Here is a 14,898-nt window from a genome sequence, read left to right on the forward strand (position 1 = left end):
GCAGCCCGCAGCCCCGCGACCACACGCCACCGCCGGTCCGCCGGTGCCTGGTGGCGGCGCGCCCATGCGCTGCCTCGACACGACGCCCGCGCCGCCAAACCCAGTGCCAGCTCTGCCGCCAGCATCCACTCCTCGAGCGAGCCCTTCGACCCCTCTGTACTGACGACCGTCGTCGGATGGAACCCGGAGTGCGCCGATTCGCATCAAGGTTAGATGAATATTTAAGTGTGAGTGTTTGTGCGCCGGCTGTCGTCCGAGCCGCGGCGCCGGCACCCCCGCCGTACGCGCACCCTTCCGCTCGCCGCTCACTAGGTACGTCCGCACTACGCGGAAATTATTTATGACTCAATAAAAAATACATAAATTGCTTTAAATGAAGATGTCATATCGCAAAATATATTTCAAAAGATACAAAGTTTGCAAAAAAATCAAATACCCAGTTTTCTCAACGATTAGGCGTATAAAAACATTAAGAACTGCTGTAGCACTTTCTGGATCGGAACGGAGGCGGCCGTTTGGTTTTATGTCAATACTGCTGTCGTAGAAGGCGTTAATTTATTTTTCGCGCCTTGTCTGTTCACTTACGTGCTGCGTGCACTTTGTCTACATACAATTAAATTGTAACTTATTGCATGTATAATACTGAACTTTATCGTCGTAAAAATGATAAAAAGTATATGATAAAAAATCAAGATCATGTATGAAAACTAAACAGGCTATGTTCACACTCAATTTACGTTCGGTTCAGACAATATATAACTTACGTCAATGGAAAATTTTGTACCAAATAAAGATGTGATTATATTTCTCATGCCTAATTTTTCTGTTATATATATATATATCTACTCAAGAACATGTTGTGGAAGATTTCCGACGTAAAGCCCGTCCACGTGCTTTAAACAAAAAGTTCGGTATTCGAGGTTCGGAAGTTTGCAAAGCTGACTTAAACTTTCGTAGATGTTTTCTTAAAGCTAATTTTATCATTTTAAATAAACTAACCCATTTTTATTAAAGGGTAAGTAAAATAAAAACTTGTAAACTTTTAGTTAGTAGATAAAATGTTATAATTTGTAGACATTAAATTTTGATGGAACATGTGAGTTACATTTGGCAACGACCCTGAAAACCTATTAGAAGATAATATTCGTTAGGTTAGGTTAGTTGGCAGTTGTTTTTTATGTTCCGGTTTTTCGTGTTTGTTCATATTATAATTCCAATGATTTAAAGTTCGTGCAAATAAATTAATAACATTGATTAATGGCTTAAAATGTTATTTAATATGTTTTTACGATTCTCCAAAAAAAATGATTGCCGGCGGCATTATTTTACTTATAATTACTTTGGCTTATAAGCAAATTTATAATTAATTAGAAGTTATAAGTAATTAAGAATTCCTTAAATATTAAGCAGCAGTAAAATATTTCATACAGCTTTAACTAGACCACGGATAAAAAGCTGGGCGTGAGCCAAACAAAAGCCAAGTCTCCCTGCGTTTGTCCAGTTCGGTTTTATTTATTTTTTTCTAATCAAAATGTCTACCTCGAACTATGAACTGGCCGCAGAAAGGAATCCTGAACGTGTGAAACACGAACCGTCGTAGCTTCAAGTTTTTACACTAACTTACTTTAAATATTTACTTAGACTTAAGAAGTTAGACCGAGTTTCAATTACTTTCATATTCTATGTAGTATCTTTAAATAAGGATGGCGAATCGTATCCTAGACTTTACAAAAAAAAACATTACGGACTACTTTAGTAAATTTACTTAAAATTTTGCTTTACCAATATACCAACATGTTATCAATGTTACCAACATTTTTGATTACATTTCAATAAAAATGTTTTCTTTGTAAAGTCAAGAAAAAGCTTTCAAACAATATTGCTATGATATTTTTTAGAATAAAAATAAATAACACATAAATTATATAGACGGACATTAATTTAATATAGAAGCAAAATTCTTAAAATATACTACTGCATATTTTTGAGTTTTATTAAATATTTAAAAGATAAACATGATCCTAGCAAATATTTTAGTTAATTTAAAAAGAGAAATAAAAAATGTAAACGTCAAAGTAACAACTGTGTCCGAAGACAGTCAACAGTTCCTTTCTAAACGATCTAAATTTCTAAACGATCGATTGCGTATTAATCGGTAACTATATTTTTAATTGCAGTAGGTAATTGTGATTATCCTCTGTCAAAGTGCTTGTCCAAAAACATATTGTTATCTTTGTTTTTCATATAGAAAACAAGAGGGATAATATAAATTGTTTTGGCAATTACTCACGATGTTTTCACGTGTGTAGAACATGCCAAATAATACTTCTTGGCTAGTAAGTACCTACTGATAGTCAAAACAGATAAGTAAATAAAATCGAATAACATATAAATAGTTATTTAACTATAACTTTAGCACGCCTTTAGTAGTTACTAAGGGAGTCTTAAAGTGTAGATTTATTATGAAATTTCTTTTATAAATTTGCCTAAATAGCGAAGCGATCGCTGCCCATATTAACCGTACCATTTATTGCTTGCCCATTTAACCGTACTTTATAAACATTGATTTACTTTTCAGATCAGTCATCGAGTTGCGCAGAGTTGAATATTCTATTGAGAATAATTTTAAAACTTGAAGAGTGCAACTTTATATAACTAATAAGAGATTGGAGATAGAGATAGAGAGAAATTAGGTATTTCTAATTAAATACCAAAAAGAGACTTCCGGCTTAATTTCAAAATAGGTCATTAAATGTCACATGTGGGATATCAAATATAAACTAGTTTTGGCGCTAAATTCAGTCTTTTGGCGAATACTACGTCGTAGTAATTAGACGGAAAACATTTTTTTGGATGCAATGTATAACCTACAATAAAAAAATCAAGGCAAGTCACATGACTGAAAGATTAACGATTGTATTGAGTTTGAAATTAAAGTAATTTAAATATATTTCACCTCTCGTAAAAAGCATACATGCGTATTATACTGAGACGTGCTAATAGTGATGTCGTAAATTTAGCGCAGCGACAAAACAAATAAATTCTTTAAAAATATTCACCTCTCGCGTCTCGAAAGAATTCAAATGATAACAGTTATTTTTGTTATTTAACGCTGACCTACCTCACATCGTAATCAACCGCACAGCAAAAGTACGGCAGTTATCACATGTTACCTCAATGATTCGCGAATATGTACATCTTATCAGTGTTAGTACTTGCCAGTTTCTCGACACGTAATTTATTCGAGACATAAAAAAAATATGAAATAATTTGAATTTTATTTTTAAAAGTTTTTTTTCTAAATTGATATAATATTCCGCCGCTGATAATACGATGTCCCTTACATACTCAAGGTTATCAGTTGCATTACACAGCCTATCTGATAGCGTTTGAGTGTATTATAGATAAGGTTTTCGCATAATTCACGAGTCGCTTAAATAAATGCGTGTGCTGAAATTTCGCGGCAGTAAATTGAATTGTCTTTTTACTTATTTTCGATTGATCTAATATAACAAAAATATTTATAATCTAATTTCGGAATAATGCAGCATTAAAAACACATGCAAAATAAAGAAAATATAACTCTTTATAATATAAATATAGCTAAAAAAAAACAAAATAATTGTTAATTAACACGTAATCATAGAAAACATGGCACTAGATGGTAGTATAAAATTACTTATGAGTATTAACATAATTTTTTCTGTTAAACAAAGAACCGGACACCTTTTTGTGGCAAACGGTATAACTCCTGAACTAATTTAAACTCATTAAAGAACATTTAAGACGGATAAAAAAATATTAAATAACTATAAAACAATTTGAATTTATATCCTATATTGAATAGCTATTTTTAATTTACTAGGCTGGATAGCGGCATACAATAATAGAGCCGTGAGACAGGAAAGCTTAACGAAAACAAATATGTTGTGAACAGACCGCAGCGCGCTAACAGAAACACCCTTTCAAATAGTTATATACACACGGACAGATAGTTTTTCAAGGGTTACTTGTTACCATCCATAGTGAACTACATAATTCCAATACATCACATTTTTATACAAGTAATTTATCACGATTATATAAAATAAAGCATTTAAAATTTGCCGTCACAAGTTTCTTTTTTTCAAAAGTGATTTATATCGTTTGAAATTAAAATAAAATTTAATGTTAAACAAATTAAGTTTAATTCATTAAAATTGAATGTCATCGAAAAATATTTCAATTTCAAATAAGAATTTAATATGACGACAATCAAATCAAATTCATGCAAGCTAAACATTGCTTTATATTTTTAAAATAAAGTAGCATATAATGCTATAAAACTAGTTACTTTCTCTTTATATAAATAATATAATTTCATAATAAATGAAATCATAAAACTCTTGAATATGAAGTGTAATATCACATATATTACACCTTATTTTCAAGAGTTTAATTGTGTTTTAAAAAAATTTGTCATTGTCCACATTCCGGCAGTGGTATACATAGTGGTATAGACACAGTGGGCCTAGCACGGTAATTGTGACAATCGTCGTCGTATCGTCATCGACAATTTTTTATTAAAATTATATAGCATATATTATTACTTATACCAAAAAATCTTATACAAATAGTGGCATAATTGACGATGACGCTACGAAGACTATTGTCGCAAATATTCATATACTAGGCTAGGCGCACAGTTCGTAAAGGAGCGTGCCGTAGAATGCGTAACGTTGACGCGAATTTCATCCGCCTACATATTTCGGGCATAGCAACTACGTATCTGCAATCGAAAAAGTCAGCCGTCGGCGACGGGCACGCACTCATCCGTAGCACACAAACACATATGCACCTAGCTCACAATAGGCGCCTAGGTTATGTAACGGCCGTGTGAGCTAACGCACACATCGCACCGCGGCAATAGTCGCACGGGCATGTGCCCGGACGCAGACTTTACCCTTGAGCGTATGCATAATGCCTAGATACTTAATTAGCGCATCGATAAAAATGTGATAAACCAATTTAAACGTTCCGTTTGCGGTCCTTTAGAAACGTACCCAATAAAAGTCTCACAATCGATTTACGACATTAATCGATTGCATGATCAGTGAATGTTGCATCAAATAGACAATCAAATTTCTAAATATCGGTAAAAAATATGTCACTTCTATACAACCTGATTGTGTTGTCATGTTTTTTTTTCATCATTCATCTATACTAATATTGTAAAGAGAAAAGTTTTGATTGTTTTCATTGAATAGGCTTCGAAACTACTGAGCCGATTGGAAAAATTCTTAATGGTATAGGCTATATTTATTAGTAGATTTTTTTAATTCCGCGCAAAGTCGTGGTCAACTGCTAGTTAAAAATAAAACTGTAACTAAATGCCGAAAAAAGTTGGAATAGTTCTTGGAAGTCCTGTGAATAGAAATCGTCAGATAGTTATAAAAAAGCCAATGATGTTACAGTTACTTGCTGGTGTCTGTGTTTAATAGAAATTCAAACACACCAAAGGCCAATCAAAATATGTCACATAAATACTAACCGATAATGTTGCCAATTTTTATGATTCATTAAAAAATAAATGACTGTAACTAAATGTAGAAAAAGTTAGAGCACTTCTTGGAAGTCCTATGAACAGAAATCGGTAGACGCCGAAAAAACGAATGATGATACAGTTACTTCCGAGTATCTTAGAAATTGGTTTGCTTGAGTTTTGAAACAGTTTCGCTCTGGTCTCACCGTGACCACAGGGTCATATTAAGGTAACGATATATTTTATAATTTTTTAAAGATTATAATTTATATTATTGTTAATATTTCTACCTCTATAAGATCACAAAAATATTTAATAATTAAGATTATATTACGTCAGTGTTACAATATCAGCGCGCGTTGATGTCTCTTAAAGCTTTTCCCTTTTTCAAAGCTGTTTATCATGACGTATGATGACACTATAATGATATTCTTAAAATTATACATTCGTGTTGAAATATGGAAATTAAAAGTTGTAATTAACAAGATAAAAATGCAAAAAAAAATATTATAAAGTAGCATAATTAAATTAAATATAATTCAATTGTTTAATAACAGTGAAGTACCTACCTCAACATAAAAAGGTTATAAAATTAATTTCATAAAAGTTTCATTTGATGTATTGCGTATCATCGCTTTTTCATAATTATTTATATGACTATATGTCCAATCATATATATTATTTAGAATTAATCAAATGTGTACACATATTGATCATTTGTTTTACATATATTTAATTTATTTATTATTATAAAAAAATATGAAATGAATTTTACTTAAGTTGTAAAATTTTCGGCGAGTGTAATCATCATTAGTCGAAATGGTATTTAAAAAAGTGATTTCCAACTCGAGTGAAGTACTTGCGGCAAGTGACCGTTTACTATGAAACGAACTATTAGGCACAACGACCTCCATTCCAATTGTAAGTTTTTGTGTCTAAGTCTTTTGGAAATCCCCATGAGTTGTGGTACTCGGTAATTTTTAAAATGGACAACGCTTCGGTAAACATTAAGGCACTAACATTGGTATTCATTTGTATCCAAATCTTACTAATATTATAAATGCGAATGTTTAGATGAGTGGATGAATGTTTGTTAGAAGATATCTCCAGAACAGCTGCATGGATCTCTCTGAAATAACCTAGAAGGACACATAGGCTAATAATTAAGTTGGATATAATCCCGCGCAACACAGAACATAGTCAGCGTAGAACACAGTCTGGAAGTAAACATACGCTACTAATTAAGATTTTTTTAATTCCGCGCGGACGGAGTTGCGAGCAACAGCTAGTAGTATATAGATTTAGAGACGAGTGACACAAACTCACACATATATTTGTAAAAAAAGTTATTATGTCATCAAAATATTTAGTAGATATAACGTAGCAGGTGATAACAATTATGTACCGAGTAAAAATATTATACAAATTATGATTAATAAATTATCAGTCAAAGAATAGTCAATTGCTATTTTTATTGCGACTTAGCCAACTATTAAAACGTAGACTCGAAGATTCCGCGGCTCAAAGCACTAAACAAGTAAACTGGTTTGATGCGTATGGCCAAAAATAATTAAAAATAAACTAAACCTTAACATTCACATCCAGACAGACGAGGCATAGCGATTAAATTATTTTTTTTATGTTATAAATTATAATATATTCATAGTTTTATTATTTGTACACAGACAGACATATCCTGGTTCGTAAAAAAAATTATTTTTTGTTTATAAGATTTTAAGAAATTTGCAATGTGGTTTTACGCATTACTTTAAATACATTTAAGTGTATTGTTAATTTACACAAAGGTGTACCGTACCTTTTGTTTGTCTAATAAGGAAGACAACTTTCCCTACACTTTATTTTCTGCCATCCTACATCCCCAAAAGTCTTTCGTGGACCCAATAGGTTCAAGCCAGGATTCACTGACTTGGAGATATTTTAACTATAACTATAATTGGTGTTTGATGTCCTGATGCAGGGGATCCAATAAACTATGCAGTTCCCAAATAACAATCTAGATATCTCATATCCTTGCCTAACTCTAAACAATGTGCAATACAAAAGTTTGTCAAGTTTTTGATATAAAAAGCATTGGCAAAATAGCATACAGTTTGTAGAAATTATATTTTACTGTGAATTGACTATCGATAAATAACATAAATCGAATGCTTCTTTTAGTTGTCACCGTCGATACAGTGACATGGTTTTCCGAACAATAATACTGAATTTATTGCATCGATGTTGAACGATGATAGGCGTTGTTTCGACGCAAAAATTCAGCGTAGGCGCAAGACATATGCTCCGCCCGCGCTATCTGTCGCCGGTATAAGTGAGGCCCGCTAGTGCTTATGTTTCCCCTTGATGCATTCGAACTGCTGTACCTCAATAAGCAGTACAAGAGGAATATATCTATGGGGATATGGTACGAGGGCAGGATTTTACTTTTTATTTCTTATTTATCTTCATTTACATTATTTGACGAAACTAGTCAGTCTTTTTTGCATCTTATGTCAATAAGTAAAGCGAGGGAATGATAATTTTTTACTTAAAATTGATTTTTGATAAAGAGGAGATTAAATCTTTGGGCTTCCCCGTATGCTAAATACAACAGTGAGTGATAGACGAAGTTATATCCGCAATAGTGATTCATGATTTACTAAGGCTTGTAGCACGCAGCGAACGCAAGCCATAAGCAAAGCGAAGCATTTGATATTAACATTTAAGGCGTTTAGCAGAAAGGCTCACCATGGGAGTAATAATCAACAAGTTAACAGTAACGGTGCCAGCAATATTAACATCTATTGGTTGCATGAATGGTCCCCCGGCTTGATCGGTGAAATATAACGACCACGCAGAATATAGGCGTGAAGTGGAACCAATACCGCATTTCATCTGAAGAGTGCGCGTGCCGTAGGCCTAATTTTAGTCCATGTTTCTTTCCCATCCGTTTCTGATAAAGAATTTATGAGAAGGAAAAGTGGATTTGGCGTAGTAGGAAATATCCTCATTCTGTGCGTCTTCCATTCCATTGACATGTCTATGGTCAGCGGTCGCTTCGTGATTTCTGCGAATCCAGGTGACCGCTTGCTAGGTATAATCTAAAAAAAAAATACGGGGCCAACTCTGCGTTCCCTTTCGTATTGCGTGTGGTGTACAAGCGCTATACTCCAGCCAGATTCCGGTTCGCTTCCTCGACTATGTGCTACAGGTCTTAGAAATGATAACTAAAATAACTCTTTAAAAAATAAAGTAAATATGTTCTTTATTGGTGATTTAGACAAACCTGTTTGATTCGTACTTACAAAAAATTCAAATAATCTTACAAGATTAGAGTTGAATCAGCATTCAGTTAGCAACAACACTTAGTAAAACTAACCAATTAAACAAGGGGAACTTATCGACTTTAGTTCATAGATAACCTAGTAGTCTAGTTAGTTCAAGCAGTTTAGATATATTTTTATTCGACAAAGGTTTTGGTGCAACTTTCTCGTATTGTGAAAGGATTTATTTTGAGCGGTATATTCAATACGAAACTTTCTCGGGACCGTCCTCAACAGTGTGTAAAAATTTCAAGTTGTTTTGCATTAGGCATATTTAACTATATCCTTACCAAGGAATTTGAACCGACTATCTTCTTTTACTGGGTCACTGTGTCTTAATCAACACACTAAAGATTAGTTAAATAAATACATCTTTGAATTTCCCCACACATACATATGTGCAAGTCGCGCCGCAGTGTTTCTCTTTATCGTAATAAAATTAGGCACATTGTTACACCATAGATAAGACGTTAGTAATAAAATATTTTCAATTGCGAAATATACAAATATCTAGACAATTATTATAATAGGATGTCTAGAAGTATTGTGCTAGAATCGTATATTTTCGTAAAAATATTAGACAATAGCCTCGAGATGACCTCCGTTTCGCTTGTATCGCTTTGGAATAAAGTTGCTATTAATTTAAAATTGCAGACATATTTGTACATACAATGCGTTGTAGCATTAACGGAAGTTAGATGTTATAAAAATTTAAAATTAAGTTTATTTATTAGAAAAATCATTATTATAAAAATTTTGACAATGAATGAAACTGGCCAAAAAAAACAAAAACCACAAAAAAGTAAATTCCTATTTCTAAGCGTGGTTTCAAATAGCCATATAATGTTATGAAAAAATTTCATTTAAATAGTCCATCGGCAGTTTATAAAGAAACAAACAACTAACGTAACATAATAAGAAAGTATTTCATATGATTTTAAGGTTCGTCTTAATTTTAATAGTAAAAAGCAAACGTTTTGGATGCATATTTTATCATACGTCATACTTAAAAATAATCGAACCAACTATTGATACGGCATCTATTTTGCGATTTTGCGGTTGTAAAATTGAATTTTACTTAAATCTTAAATCAATTAATTATTTGTCCAAATTAAACTTCATTATTATATTTTATATGCATATATTTTTATATCTGCAAAATTTTGTAATTACTTCAGTTGTTATTTATTCGTTAATATTCGACTTTCTTAACAATATTTAACTGATTTTTAAGTGCTTATAAGACATATTTTAAAGCAAAAAGGTTTTTTAGAATACAAATTCGTTGAAAAAAATTATTCAATCTATACTCCCTTTTGACGCCTATCAGCTAATAATCCGGGTGAAATTAATATATGGGCGGGGCCACATTACCGCTAGAGTCGCATTACAATAGGGATGGGGCCCATTCGCCGCATGGGTCGTCCTATGATCACATAAATTATGTATTACTTTATCCAGTTAAAGTTTCATCACGTCAAAATACTATTATAAATGAGAAAGTTTGCATGAATGTTTGTTACCACGTAATCGCAGTACGGCTGAGCAGCATTATGCATTATAATTACTGCATATTAATAATAAAACTTAACGCGTCATAAGTTGCGCAGAATAGGAAAATACTGTAAGAAAAATTAATGCCTAACAATTCGCAGAAGAGTCGCCTACGTGGTACCTATATTGCTTCGTTTGATAAAATATTCTGTAGACATAATTTTTCTTTTAAAAAAATTTCGAAATCAGATGAATACATCCATAGTAGCGAGGGGGGGGAAAGGCATTAGCTGGTTTTAAGACCTTCTTAAGTCTAGCAAGAGGCTTGAAATATTCATTATGTGAATGAAGAAAATACTATTTTAGACTTCTAAATTAACATTAATTCAATGATACATAATTCACTTCAGATTTATCAGCTACACGGTCTGTTGGGCAATTCATTAGTGTTCATACAAATTGTGTTATACATTCTAGAGAAAATTAGGCATAAAAAGTTGAATAGAAATTTAAAATCAAATAATAACTTACTAGAGCTGGAATAAGTCGATTATGTTCATATCAAAGCTCTCTGTCACTTTTGGTAAAATACTTATCACCTGAAATTAGGGAGAATTTATTCAAATTCATAACTATGATTTCTTTATCAAACAAGAACAAGATAAATATAACAGAAATTCTAGAACCAAAGCAGAGCTTGTCCTGTGCGAAGGTTATGTCCATGTAGTGATTTTATGTTTTATCATAAGGTTCACTTCATGGCGACCCTACAAGCGTTACTGTCTAATCTATAATTATTATCAAATACAAGAGGAAATTGCTTTAATAAACATGATCATTATAAGGGTACAGTGAATTACTGGGAAACAAGTTTCATTAACACCCAAGAAGATCGTACGCAATATTGTCTTGCATGTCGTGCAATGTCTCTTATTGAGGTAAAGGCAGACTCGCCTTTATTCTAGAGCTAGAATTTTTGCGAGTCCTCTGTTATAGATTTTGATAAATAAACGTAAATCTTGAAAGTTAATCTTTACGAGAAATAGGAAAGGGAAAAAACATAGTTTTTAGCGCTAGCCGTCAAATACGGTGTTTGCTTATTTCGCTATTTGTCATCTATAATATCCTATACATACTCTAATGGTTACACGTGATAGCTATATTTATAAATCGGCTCAAACGGAATCAAATCGGTCTCGACGCAAACGCATCTCGAACCCTATTTAGCGAGCTATGATTCCCATGTACATTTTGGGCGCGACCGGATGTCCAGCCGTCGTTACGTAGCACGCCAATCGGCAGGCAACTGTTCAAAGATATCGCCAGCGTATGTAATGTGTGCGTTATTCCGCACGACCTTGATCCCCACGCAGCGCGCGCAGATCAGCGCGTGTAGAATAAGACCAATTCCATATAGCATTGCAAAACTAATGGGGAAGTTGTATCGTCGTCCAACTGCCTTGCGAGCGATTGAAACACTTGTGTAAATACTCTTTTATTAAATCCGTCATGCCAACTTGATAAAAATATTTAAATTAAGATGACCCCAAATTAATGAATATCACGTAACGAAGAATAAAGTATTTCTATTAAGTATTGCGTATTTTAATACACTTATTATTATCACATAAAAAAAATTATTAATTTTCAGACTGCCAGAATGTACAAGCTTAACTTTTATAGCATAATTTTGCAATTCAATAACATTCTAGGAACTTTATCATGCTAGTTTTTCATTTGAAGTACGACAATATTTCTTTTTAAGAAAGACACGGCTACACGCGAAAAAAAATATTACTTGTTAAAACATTTTTTTTCTTTCCTTGATAAGTGTGTTGATAAAAATTACCATTCGTCAATTATTTAACGTACGAATACAGGTTTTTGTAAAACTATAATAGCATTACATTTTACAATTTAGTGCCGCACTAATTTGGTCGCAAGAGAATGACAAAAATTCGAATTTATTTTGGTCATCCAGAAATGTTAAAAAATACTCGTTTCTTATCGTGTATATCTTATTTTAGGATAAGAAGTTTAGTCTGGGTTTTTTTATTTCAAATGAAACGCATCATACTAACGTTGCCAGGAGTTTTACAAGTAGATGAATACTATAATCGAAATGAATGAAATATCGTTATCAGAGTTTTTGTTATTAGTCGTCCACTTTTGAATAGCCTTTGCATTGACAAACTAACAATAGTAATCATGTTCAACCATATCAATGAATCAGAGTATCAAGTTGTGGTTTTATTTTAACATGGGTTTTTATTTCACTCTGGTACAAAAAATGTTTTTTCTTTACCTTTTTATGTTAACAATATCATGTCTATGTGAACATGAATGAATGTAAGAATTCAATTGAAAAACTAGTGTTACGTTTCTTGAACAAATCTAAAATCTTTCACGTTTTATAAAATGTTTTTCATGGCAATTGAGACTCATGTTGCCTGGCAATAAATTTTCTAGGATGGATGTCGCCGCATCCGCCGGTTATTATGTTCGCTCCCTTAATACATAGTGCATGCTTTACTATAGTTGTGAAGGTCAATAGTGTGTGTAGTTACAATGAGCAATATCGCGTCATTCTCATTGTACAGAAGAAATCGGTATTCACGCGTACTTATCGTTAGGAAAAAAAATATATTTGCAAGAGCGTTTTTTATGCGTTTTTTAATTAGGCACGGATGAAGATAAAACATTTTAATCTGATGGCAGCTACGGCACGGATTTGAACTAGGCTAAGCATCGATACGATCAGAATTGATCGCCGCAGTGGTGAATCCCCAACGACAAGGTTACATTCAAAGTTGTTCGCAGGCATTATGACTGCGCTGTTTTATTAAAAAAAGATTTAGTGGAGTCGAAATTAAAGTTTTTCCATCACGGCGTTTCCGAGAATCGTTCTAACGTTCTTCAAAATAAGATACCGTGTTTATTTAGCACACAAAAAGCCATGTAAGATTTTTTAAATAAATTTAAAATATGATGAAAATATGACAACGAGTTGTATAAAAAGTACAATTGTATGAATTGTATTTAAATTTTATGCTAATATCCTAGACCTAGACGATGTGCTAAGGCCACAAGAAATTCATGCGGTCAAAAATTAAAAATAGACCGTTCCGCGTTCGCGGCCTTTCTGAAACGGGCGTTGTATGTCGAAGTGTGTGTGTATGGGGGGAGTGGGGGGCGGAGGCAGACGGCGCGATGACATCACAGCCGCTGCAGCGCGGTGCGACAGCCAACTCTTGCGCAATCGCGCGCCCTTGATCTTGACTGCGTCGCGGCCGCACGCGTGCGTGTGCGCACACTACATTTAAATAGTATACTCGCGACTATATTTATCTTCTCGCATGGAGGCGCGAAACAGTAATCATAGAATATAAAACACATCTAGGTATCGACTTAGCCGCTTTGTTAAGCTAAATATAATATAGTGAAGTGTAATAAAACAATATTTTTTACTTTTTACGTATACTTTGTACCGCTTAAACACTCTCACCTATGTTCTCTCACTAACGTGAATAAGCAGAGGTGACAGATTTCCATTTGGCATTGTTCTTGCTAACTTCTAGCACAGAGGTGACCAACAAACGTGCCATTTTTCCAAATAAATGTTTAAATCATATATAATTTTGAATTATTAGGAACATTCCTTGCCGTAGGGATCATCCGTGTTCTTTCCACATAAATGCCCACTTCACATTTTTTTAAAGTACACAATGAATTCAGTGCAAATGTAATCAGTGACGTGCCCAAAATATTGTGTTCGCTATGCTCTAGCATGTTTTGCATTATTCTTTTTTTATTACGCAAACAGTCCTTTCAGCCATGTACTGTGATAATACAAATAATATCGCAAACTAATAAAAAGTGATAGATATGACCATGCAGACTTTATTGACAGTGACTCCTTACCATGTGTTATTAATTGTGCTAGACATTTAACAAATTATATATTTCGTTTTCAAATAAATATTACTACTGCGCAAAAAATATAGTTGCATACATAAATGCATTTCTTAATGCATTATTTGTAAAAAAACCTAATTTACACACACATTTTGAGCATTCACATATTTTATAGTCTCTTATCTATGAAACGGCGAAGTTTGAAGGTCAATGCATCAGTATTATTTTACATATGTGCATATATAGATAAGATCCATTGGCTAGCCGCTAGCCGAATCTAGAAGCAATAATTATAACGGCTCGTATTGGATTTTTGCGTTAAAAATATGACAAATGGCGCTAATCAATATTATAAGTGGTTAGGTAAGCAATTACCAGGAAGTAAGTACGCGTTGTATTGATAAGATGTGGCAGAATGTAATTTTTTTGTTCTATATTATGAAAAAAATGTAATGAAAAACGTAACAAAAATAATGTTTATAACACACGCTAACGTATCACTCAAGGATATGCCTATTGCCTACACACACATGAAGATACAGCGATCTGGCAAAAAAAACATATATCCATAACTGACGAATAATCGGATCATATTTGTTATTTATGTGTAATTTTATTTTAAAAGTAAGATATTTAAAGGTAAGCGAA

General features: G+C 33.1%; 1 protein-coding gene across 3 annotated transcripts in view; it reads left to right on the forward strand.

The window, feature by feature from the left end:
• The first annotated feature begins 6 nt into the window (after positions 1 to 6).
• The window catches only part of LOC106115757 (protein tramtrack, beta isoform), a 32,152-nt gene continuing 17,260 nt past the window's right edge, over positions 7 to 14,898 (forward strand). For all 3 annotated transcript variants that reach the window (XM_013309261.1, XM_013309262.1, XM_013309263.1), the window contains exon 1: positions 7 to 208. The gene's annotated coding sequence lies outside the window, so the exon portion shown is untranslated. The remainder of the gene's footprint in view (positions 209 to 14,898) is intronic.

This window comes from Papilio xuthus, unplaced genomic scaffold, assembly GCF_000836235.2.
Source record: "Papilio xuthus unplaced genomic scaffold, Pxut_1.1 DF827777.1, whole genome shotgun sequence".
NCBI classification, from domain to species: domain Eukaryota; kingdom Metazoa; phylum Arthropoda; class Insecta; order Lepidoptera; family Papilionidae; genus Papilio; species Papilio xuthus.